Source organism: Palaemon carinicauda, unplaced genomic scaffold (genome assembly GCF_036898095.1).
Source record: "Palaemon carinicauda isolate YSFRI2023 unplaced genomic scaffold, ASM3689809v2 scaffold262, whole genome shotgun sequence".
NCBI classification, from domain to species: domain Eukaryota; kingdom Metazoa; phylum Arthropoda; class Malacostraca; order Decapoda; family Palaemonidae; genus Palaemon; species Palaemon carinicauda.
In genome coordinates this window covers 134,715-145,000 of record NW_027170268.1, presented here as the reverse complement: position 1 = coordinate 145,000, position 10,286 = coordinate 134,715, and the positions used below count along the sequence as shown (strand labels likewise).

At 38.1% G+C, this 10,286-nt stretch overlaps 1 long non-coding RNA gene across 1 annotated transcript in view; it reads left to right on the top strand.

The window, feature by feature from the left end:
* The window catches only part of LOC137636261 (uncharacterized), a 36,122-nt gene that overhangs the window by 1,020 nt on the left and 24,816 nt on the right, over positions 1-10,286 (top strand). Inside the window, exon 2 of the long non-coding RNA XR_011043010.1 lies at positions 4,367-4,592. This is a non-coding gene — a long non-coding RNA (uncharacterized lncRNA). The remainder of the gene's footprint in view (positions 1-4,366; positions 4,593-10,286) is intronic.

Below are 10,286 nucleotides of genomic sequence, written 5' to 3'. Positions count from 1 at the left end.
TGCATAAACAGGTCTTTGTCTTAATGCTTGTCCCTTGAAAACTCCCACTAGCCAATAGTAATACATTATCATTGGAGCGCTGTGCTTAGTGGGTGGAGTTACAGTATATTTAGGTGAAAATTGCCAAAATTGATCAATGCGGAGGATTCAAGTTAAATGGAAACAAATGTACAAACTTAACCCTTTCACCCCCAAAGGACGTACTGGTACGTTTCACAAAACACATCCCTTTACCCCCATGGACGTACCGGTACGTCCTTGCAAAAAACTGCTATTTAATTTTTTTTATGCATATTTTTGATAATTTTTTGAGAAACTTCAGGCATTTTCCAAGAGAATGAGACCAACCTGACACCTCTATGAGAAAAATCAAGCCAGTTAGAGCAATTTAAAAAATATATACTGCAAAATGTGATGGGGAAAAAATAACCCCCTGGGGGTTAAGGGTTGGAAATTTCCAAATAGCCTGGGGGTAAAAGGGTTAATAAGAGCTAGTAATTGTGACACGTGAAACATTAAGAAACAACTTGGAAAACGAGCAGACTTACAGTAACTAATATTTTTTCTCATCTTGCAATTGATTAAGGTCTATTAAATTTCTTATTCCTGATCTAGACCTTTAGCACCGCCGTTCAATTAGTTCATTATGCATGTTGCGTAAGATTTTTTTCTAATTCTGACCATCCTTTACATTCAGATTCTCCCAGACGGTTCCATCCTGTTCGTAATACTGGGCATGCAGTTAATTCTAATAGTCAGGCCTTCTCCATCATGAGGCTCAATACTACACAGTACTCAAGAAGTTTTATTCCAGCTGTGACCAAGTTGTGGAATGATTTTCCTAATCGGTTAAGTTAAATCTGTTTTACTTCAAAAGTTCAAACTCACAGCAAATGTTTTTATGTTGAACAGGCTTGCACAAGTCCATTTATAGTTCATAAATTAAATGTTTGTGTTGTTTATGTTTTCAAAGTATTTAATTTTAATTTTTATTACTTATATCGTTTATTTCCTTATTACCTTTCCTCACTGGGCTATTTTTCCCTGTTGAAGCCCTTGGGCTTATAGCACCTTGCTTATCCAACTAGGGTTGTAGCTTAGCTAGTAATAATGATGATAATAGCAATAATGTGTTTCGAAGAAATGGGTTATTTACCAAAGAAAAATATAAACGAGAACGTCGTAGGTGTGTGGAGACAAGAAATTTACAGTAATGATGAAAATGTGTCCCTGGTGTCAGATTTTAAGCAAAAACCATTTGAGGGTTATGATGTGAATTATAGGCATTTATGAGACCATAATAGTGACCCATGTGATAGGTGTGTGCAACACATCCACATACCACTTGAGAGAAGAGAGGAGCAGTGAATTATGTTTATTTGCGAGCGAAACAATTCGCGGCATAGCAAAATCCGAAGTTTTTGTAGTAGGTTGGGACGAACCGGGTCAAATAAATGTGGGTAAATATTTACTGTAGCACAACACTCCTAATGAAGGAAATAATTTGTGTTCTTAGTGTATAGGTACTTTGAAGTGTTCCGATACAAGTTGGGAGAAACTTCCCTCAAATGGTTTTTGCTTGGACGGGGCTACCCTTGCTCTCCAAGTGGAAAGGTAGCGAGAAATAGTTATCGGTACATAGAAAAAGTTACACAATTATGATCCAGGGAAGTGCTTGGAATATATTGGTCCTATTGTAGCTTGTATCCTACTAGGATATTCAGACTGTAGCTTGCATCTGACTAATGATTTAGGTGGGAAAAGGTGAAAAATATATTGGTGTACATTTTTTTTATTTAAAGAGTATTGGGAAAAGGTGAAAAATATATTGGTGTACATTTTTTTTATTTAAAGAGTATTGGGAAAAGGTGAAAAATATATTGGTGTACATTTTTTTTATTTAAAGTATTTCTTTAGGTTGGAAAATGGGAAAACTATATTATAGTGTACTTACTATAGGAAAAACATTTTCTAGTAAGTTAAATAGATTTTCAGGTCTCGAATGTGAATCCATTGCTATTATGTTCGTTTGCAAGACTGCCTGGTTCAAGGTACAGTACTTCAATCCCAAAAATGTCTATTTTCAACTTTGGTTTAGAGCTTGGTACTGAACGATACGAGCCTTTATATAATGACGGACAGGGATTCGTGGATAGAACACTGTCTAACCTAAGCTTCCCAACCTAACCTAACCTAACCTACAAACAGTGTCCTTACCTACTTACCTAAAGGGGAGCTAAGACCCCCATGGGAATCCCCTTAGACTGCCTCATTCTTAGCGATAGGATTGAAAATAGGCTAATGAAAACTTACTATATCGTAAGAAATTATCTTGATGTGCATTGGTTTATCATTTATTATTATTATTATTGCTTGCTAAGCTACAACCCTAATTGGAAAAGCAGGATGCAGTAAGCCCAAGGGCTCCATAAGTGTTTGTAGTTTATATATGAAAGATTTATTTTAATGTTACTGTTTTCAAAATATTTTAATTGTTCATTACTTCCCTCGTAGTCTATTTTCCCTGTTGGAGCCCTTGGACTTATAGCATTCTGCTTTTCCAACTAGGGGTGTAACTTAGCTAATAATAATGATAATAATAAACATAGAATAGTGAGTGTGGGTGTATCCTCAAGCAAGAGATCTCTAATTTGACATTTGAAGACTGATAGAGAGGCTATGGCACTACCCAAGGAAAAGATTAAAGAACAATGGTTTGGTTTTGTGAGTGTCCTTCACCTAGAAGAGCTGCTTACCATAGCTAAAGTCTCTCTTGTACCCTTGCCCTTAAGAAGAAAGTAGCCACTGAACAATTACAGTGTAGTAGTTAACCCCCTTGAGCAAAGAATAATTGATTGGTAATCTCAGTGTTGTCAGGTGTATGAGGAGAGAGGTGATTGTGGAAAGAATAAGCCATACTGTTCGATGTTTGTGTAGGCAGAAGAAAAAGGAGTCGCAAGATTTGCTTTTTCGTAGGAACAAATCGTTAGTTTTTAGAAAGTAAATCCGAGTCGTCTTATGTTACTTTTCCTGTCCCAACAACCCTAGAAATCTCAGATTTAAGGTCAAATTGGGAGCTCGGTGGCGTGTCAGGTTGAGTTGGCTAACTACTGCCACCTCTCGATTAAAGGGATCACGTTTATATTGTTAAGAAAATACATTTATTTATTCTGGAATGTATTCAATGCATGAAGGTACACCATTCTGGTATCCTTGTTCGTTAGGCAGTAAAAGTTTTTGCACATAGAGAGTAACTGATAGACTCTGGCACACTATTCTATCTTGGTTCTCTTCCTCATTGTTATTTTGAAGTTTGTATAGTTTATATATGAAAGATTTATTTTAATGTTTTGTTCTTGAACTACTTCTGTAGTTTTTCCCTATTTTCCTTTTCTTCATATATACAGTACCTATATACTGTATATGTATCTAATTCTATTTTGTGTAAACACATACACACACACACACATATATATATATATATATATATATATATATATATATATATATATATATATTTATTTATTTATTTATTTACCATCGTAATCTCCTATGCCTATTGACGCAGTCATCTCTATAATGAGCTTTTAAAACAATACTTCTCCATTCATCATCATCTTCTACTTCATAGTCCTCAGCCATGTAGGCCTGGGTCTTCCGAAACTTTTAGTGCCTTGTGAAGCCCAATTGAAGTTTTGGTAAACTAATCTCTTGGAGTGCAAAGATCATGCCCAAACCATCTCCATCTACCCCTCACCATGATCTCATCCACATATGGCACTTGAGTAATCTCTCTTATAGTTTCAGTTTCTAATCCTGTCCTGCCATTTAACTTTGAATATTCTTCAGAGGGCTTTGATGTAAAATCTACAAAATCTGTTAGATATTGTTTCATTGTTATACCACGACTCATGTCCATACAGTAACACCGATCTCGCTAAACTGAAATATAACATGTAATATGTAATTTCAGGTGATGTGATTTAAAAATTTTATTGAACCCTTTAACCCCCAGGCTATTTGGAAATTTCCAACCCTTAACCCCCAGGGGGTTATTTTTTTTTCAAGCACATTTTGCAGTATATTTTTTTTAAATTGCTCTAACAGCCTTAATTTTTGTCATAGAGAGGTCAGGTTGGTCTCATTCTCTTGGAAAATGCCTGAATTTAAAAAAAAAAAATTATCAAAAATATGAAAAAACAATTTTTATAGCATTTTTTTGCAAGGACGTACCGGTATGTCCATGGGGGTAAAGGGATGAGTTTTGTGAAACGTACCAGTACGTCCTTTGGGGGTAAAAGGGTTAACTTAGCCATTGTCTGATTTGCTATTTTCAATCTTTCTGATATAAAGTTATCTTTTTCAGGTGAAGTAAGGAATATATTAGTGTGCACTAAGATGTTTAATGGCAAGTGTAATGGATCAGGGGAAAGGAACTGGAATAAATTTATGAACTCCAAGGTTCTAGCACAGCCTGGCAACCAGTCGATCTGGGGTGACTGGATATTTGGTTCACCCGAAGTCTAAAGAGGGGAAAGACTACCAACCTTATATAACATCAATGAACTTTACCTACTCTTGACATGTAAAAGGTAATACAGTACAGTAGTTATAGATATCGGGTGGAAAGTCCATGTAGTTAAGGTTTGATATGAAGAATGTAGGCAGGCAGTTAATTCTAATAGCCAGGCCTTCTCCATCATGAGGCTCAATACTACACAGTGCTCTAGAAGTTTAATTCCAGCTGTGACCAAGTTGTGGAATGATCTTCCTAATCGGGTGGTTGAATCAGTAGAACTTCAAAAGTTCAAAGTTGGAGCAAATGCTTTTTTGTTGACCAGGCGGACATGAGTCTTTTATAGTTTATATATGACATATCTGTTTTTGACATTGTTAATAGTTTATATATGACATGTCTGTTTTGACGTTGTTACTTTTTTTTTTAGATTGATTTATTGTTAATTTATTCTCTTTATTTATTTATTTCCTTATTTCCTTTCCTCACTGGGCTATTTTTCCCTGTTGGAGCCCCTGGGCTTATAGCACTTTGCTTTTCTAACTAGGGTTGTAGCTTGGACAGTAATAATAATAATAATAAGTGTGGTTTGGGAAATGCGTATGTTAGTTTTTTTAATGCTGTAGTTAGTATAATTAATGAACTTTTATCTTTAGTATTTAATAGATTTGATAATTATATCTTTAATTAATCTATCATCATCATCATCTATCCCTATTGACGCAAAGGGCCTCGGTTAGATTTCACCAGTCGTCTCTTATCTTGAGCTTTTAAATCGATATTTCTCCATTCATCGTCATCTACTTCATGCTTCAGTCCTCGGCCATGTAGACCTGGTTCTTTAATGAATTGAATTAACTTTTACACTTTCAAAAACTTTGTAATAAATTCAGTTAACTTTATTATTAAAGTAATGAACCTTGAATTGAATGACTTTTTATCTAAATTTATGAATAAAATTGAACTGTAGTTACATTGTGTTGTTAATAATTAGGGTGTATATATGTTTTTAAGGTATGAACGGTAGAATAAAATAGATGTGATGTTAAACACCCATCTAGAAAGTTTTTAAAAGTTGCAATTTGTAAAAGAAGTGGTCTGTCTAAATAGGTATGCTGAAGGCAATCATCTGTCCCCTATTTTGTAGTTTGGCCCTAGCAGAGACCTAGGAGTTTGTGGTGTTACAATTTCCAATGCTGTACAAAAATCTCTTGATAATGGTCAGGAAGTTTGGATGATTGGCCATCATTTTAGTGTTGTCTTTGATTGCAGTAGTCATGGGGTCTCGCTTTTCAAACATGGTTGATGGGCACCATGGTGACTATGGGGAGTTCAAACTTGCTGCAATTGCTCTACTGTTGAACAGGTTGACAAAGTCCCTCTTCGTAGTTAAATTTTTCTTTTTAAGATCGTTACTAATACTAATATATCGTCGTTATCTCCTCCTGGGCCTATTGACGCAAAGGGCCTCGGTTTGATTTCACGTCTTCTCTTATCTTGAGCTTTTAAATCAATACTTCTCCATTCATCATCTCCTATTTCATGCATCATAGTCCTCAGCCATGTAGGCCTGGGTCTTCCAACTCTTCTAGCGCTTTGTGGAGCCCAGTTGAAAGTTTGGCAAACTATAGTCCATTTCTTTTATCGAGGCAGATTTGCACCGACTTGCAGCGGTGTTCTTTTAGCTCGGAAAAGTTTCCTGATCGCTGATTGGTTAGAATGATCTTGTCCAACCAATCAGCGATCAGGAAACTTTTCCGAGCTAAAAGGGCACCGCTGCGAGTTGGTGCAAATCTGCCTCGGTAAAAGAAATGGGCTATAGTTATTCTTAGCGTTGGACTGCTTTTCCTGTTGGAGCCTTAGGTCTTGTATAATTTTGTATAATTTTGTTTTTCCATTCAAGACTATAGCTTGAAGAGTAATAATGTTATCTGATGATCCTGTGGGTATTGTTCACAACCCATTACTGTACTTTCATATATACAGAAGGTCCTCAACTTAATTTTCAGAGATATAAACAAAAATCCAAATAAAAATAACAAAGATACAGAAATGCCGTAATAAAACAATACATCTTTTGATACATACATACATACACATATACCAAGGCACTTCCCCCAATTTTGGGGGGTAGCCGACATCAACAAATGAAACAAAAACAAAAAGGGGGCCTCTACTCTCTATGTCCTCCCAGCCTAACAAGGGACTCAGCCGAGTTCAGCTGGTACTGCTAGGGTGCCACAGCCCACCCTCCCCCGTTATCCACCACAGATGAAGCTTCATAATGCTGAATCCCCTACTGCTGCTACCTCCGCGGTCATCTAAGGCACCGGAGGCAGCAGCAGGGCCTACCGGAACTGCGCCACAATCGCTCGCCATTCATTCCTATTTCTTTTGATACAGTAGGCAAAATAGCATTTGTAATAACTTATATCTATTTCATATGGAACCTGATTATTTGTTGACTTTTGTAGCTAGAAATCATAGGCATGAGATTTAAACAAGTTTGTTGCTTATGCAGATGCTACTCTTTACATCAATATTATTTGCTGGTCGTAAACCCTTAATTACTGAATCCCTTGATAGACTCTTTAGCTATGGTAAGCAGCTCTTCTAGGAGGACACTCCAAAATCAAACCATTGTTCTCTAGTCTTGGGTAGTGCCATAGCCTCTGTACCATGGTCTTCACTGTCTTTGGGTAGAGATAGCTTGCTTGAGGGTACACTGGGGCACACTATTCTATCTTATTTCTCTTCCTCTCGATATTTTGAATTCTTTATAGTTATGCATGATTTATTTTAATGATATTGTTGTGCTTAAACTTTTCTTGTAGTTTATTTCCTTATTTCCTTTCCTCACTGGGCTATTTTCCCTGTTCCAGCTAAAGTTGGTTCATAGTGCTAATTATTGGGATAAAGTAGAACCCTGACAAAACTTGAATGTATGATCGTATTATTTTTATTATTACTTGCTCAGCTACAACCCTAGTTGGAAAAGAAAGATGATATAATCCCAGGGGCTCCAACAGGGATAATAGCAGAGTGAGGAAAGGAAACAAGGAGCTTAGAATATTTTAAGAAGAGTAACATTAAAATAAATATCCCCTATATAAACTATAAAAACTTAAACAAAACAAGAAGAGAAATGAAATAGAACAGTGTGCCAGAGTGCACCGACTAACCCAAGACAGTGGAAGATCATGGTACAGACGCTATGGCACTGCTCAAGACTAGAGAACAATGGTTTGATTCTGGAGTGTCCTTCTCCTAGAAGAACTGCTTACCAAAGTTTGTCTCTTCTACCCTTACCAAGAGGAAAGTGGCCACTGAACAATTACAGTGCAGTAAGCCCTTGGGTGAAGAAGAATTGTTTGGTAATCTGTGTTGTCAGGTGTATGAGGACAGAGGAGAATATGTAAAGAATAAGTAAAGGGAAAATAAACCGTAACCAGAGAAAAGGATCCAATGTAGTACTGTCTGGCCAGTCAAAGGACCCCATAACTCTCTAGAGGTAGTATCTGAAGAATAGTGCTCCTCAACATCCAGATCTTTTTATGGACAAAATCTAGCGGTATAAGTCATTTTAAATCATCAGAGTTTTTATTGTAAATCTATTTTTACAAATTGTGATCTGTCGTCAATTGTCCAAAAAAATATTGGCCTTTTAAGAAAGTAAGATTTTTGGTGATCAATCTATTGTAAGGAAATGTTTTAATTATTTTGTTCCATGTTTTTTGAGTATCTTTCTCCTGTCTGGTCTTTAGCTCCTGACTGATTTTAATTTGTTTGACAAAAACTTGGCAATCTTAATCTCCTCCTTCCTTATTTGGATAATAATCCGTTGTTGGTACGACCATGAAACAATATCCAATATCCATGTCGGCATGGATTCGCAAGGTCATCGACCTGGCAGTTAATCCTGACCCTTCTCTACCATGATGACCCAGAGCTCAGACATAAAGGGCATTGCAACGTCCCTGGTGTTAAAAAAGAACTACTCTGTGGCGCAGGTATTGCAAGTGGGCATGTGTTTTAGACCTTCACCACCCACTACCTGCAAGACGTAACCCACAGGAGCATTGAAGCATTTTCCATTGGTCCTGTGGTGGTGGCGCAAGTGGTCTAAACACCTCAAACTCCTTAATGGAAAAGTAGCAGAGGGTTGAGGGCCGAGGTTACTCGGGTTAGTCTGGGGTGAATGAGTTAGAATGATTGTTTTTAAATATAAAACTTACCCGCTGGTTATATAAAAGAGCTGAAGTCCCTGACGCCAGGGCAGAAAATTCAAATCTCGCGCTATCGAAGATACGCCAGGTGTACCAACCGCACCCTAGCGGTAGAACAGGTGGAACTACACACCAACTCCAGTTCTTCTCTCTGCCGTCATAGCTGACTGACATACAGAAGTTCGCTCTCGTGTTTTTACTCTCTTGGGAAGTTGTTTGGTGATGTACAACGTTCTTTTTTGAGTTTAAGCTATCGTTGATTAATTTTCCTTGGTTCTTATCTTGAAATCTTTTTGTTTGAGATTTTCTTTATTGTTTTTTCCCTTACTTTTTACTTGTCGGTCTCTCACGTTAACTTTAAAATGGCCGACTCCTCCCCTGCTCAGCGTAGGTGTGTTAGTGAGGGTTGTCGTACACGACTTCCTAATGGATCTATTGATCCTCATTCTATTTGTGTAAAATGTAGGGGTAAATTTTGTTCATTAGATGATAGGTGTAATGAGTGTCTTTCCTTAACTAATGATGATTTTGGTTCTTACGATCGTTATGTTAGGAGATTAGAGAGAGATAGACTTAGGCGTAGTTCTTCCCGATCTGTGGATAGAACCTTACCTAATTTACCTGTTCCTAATCCTGTTCCTTCCCCTGTGGTGGTAGATCAGGAACCTACTATGAAGGACATGTTTACTGCTATTTTGTCTCTTGGTGAGAAAGTTGAGTCCTTAGCAGCCGATAGAAATACTATCTTTTCAGAGTTAAAGGTATTGAAAAACCGTGATCCTATCGGAACTGTGGAAAGTGTTTCAGTGTCTGATGTGGTACCGAAGAATCGTGACTCTCTCGGTGTTGTGACAAGTGTTGATAATGTGGTTAGTGTTGCGGAGGGTGCGTCGGCACGATCTTGTCGTTCACCTAGCCTTAGACCTCTTTCGAGCTCTCGAACCCATGGGAGAAGTAATGTCGAACGGCTTAAGGGAACGAGAAGCATCATCAATCGTGCAGACGTCCCCTCGAACGTTCCTGTTGCCGTAGCTCAGGTCGTTCACCCTCATCGTAGGAAAGGTGAGGTTCATACGTTATCCCCGTCTTCCGATGAAGGGTCGGGGAGTGAGATCTGGCGGCGAGCGTCGAGACCGCTTAAACGCTCCCATGTTGATTTGGACGCGGCGCGTCAAAACACACAGCGTCGGGAATCGCCTGTGCGGCCAGGATGTAGTTCGTGGGGTTCACCGGAACGTTTCCGTTCTCCCAGCGCTTGCACTCCGGCCAAACGTTCAGATCACCGTGTTCGTGCGGATATGATTCCTTCCGATTCGGACCTTGTAACTATTCATGCACCTCCTCTTCCATCGGATTGGCTTTCTTCCCCTGAAATGCGTGGTGACATTAGTGCGAATCTTCCTTCTAGGAGTTCTGTTGATCCGAAATGGACTGCGCTTTTGTCTATGAAGGAACAACTCTCTTCGTTGATGGATTCTTATCAACCAAGTGTTGGCGTTGTGTCTGGGCGTTCGATGTCAGACCAGTTATCGCACAAACGTTCG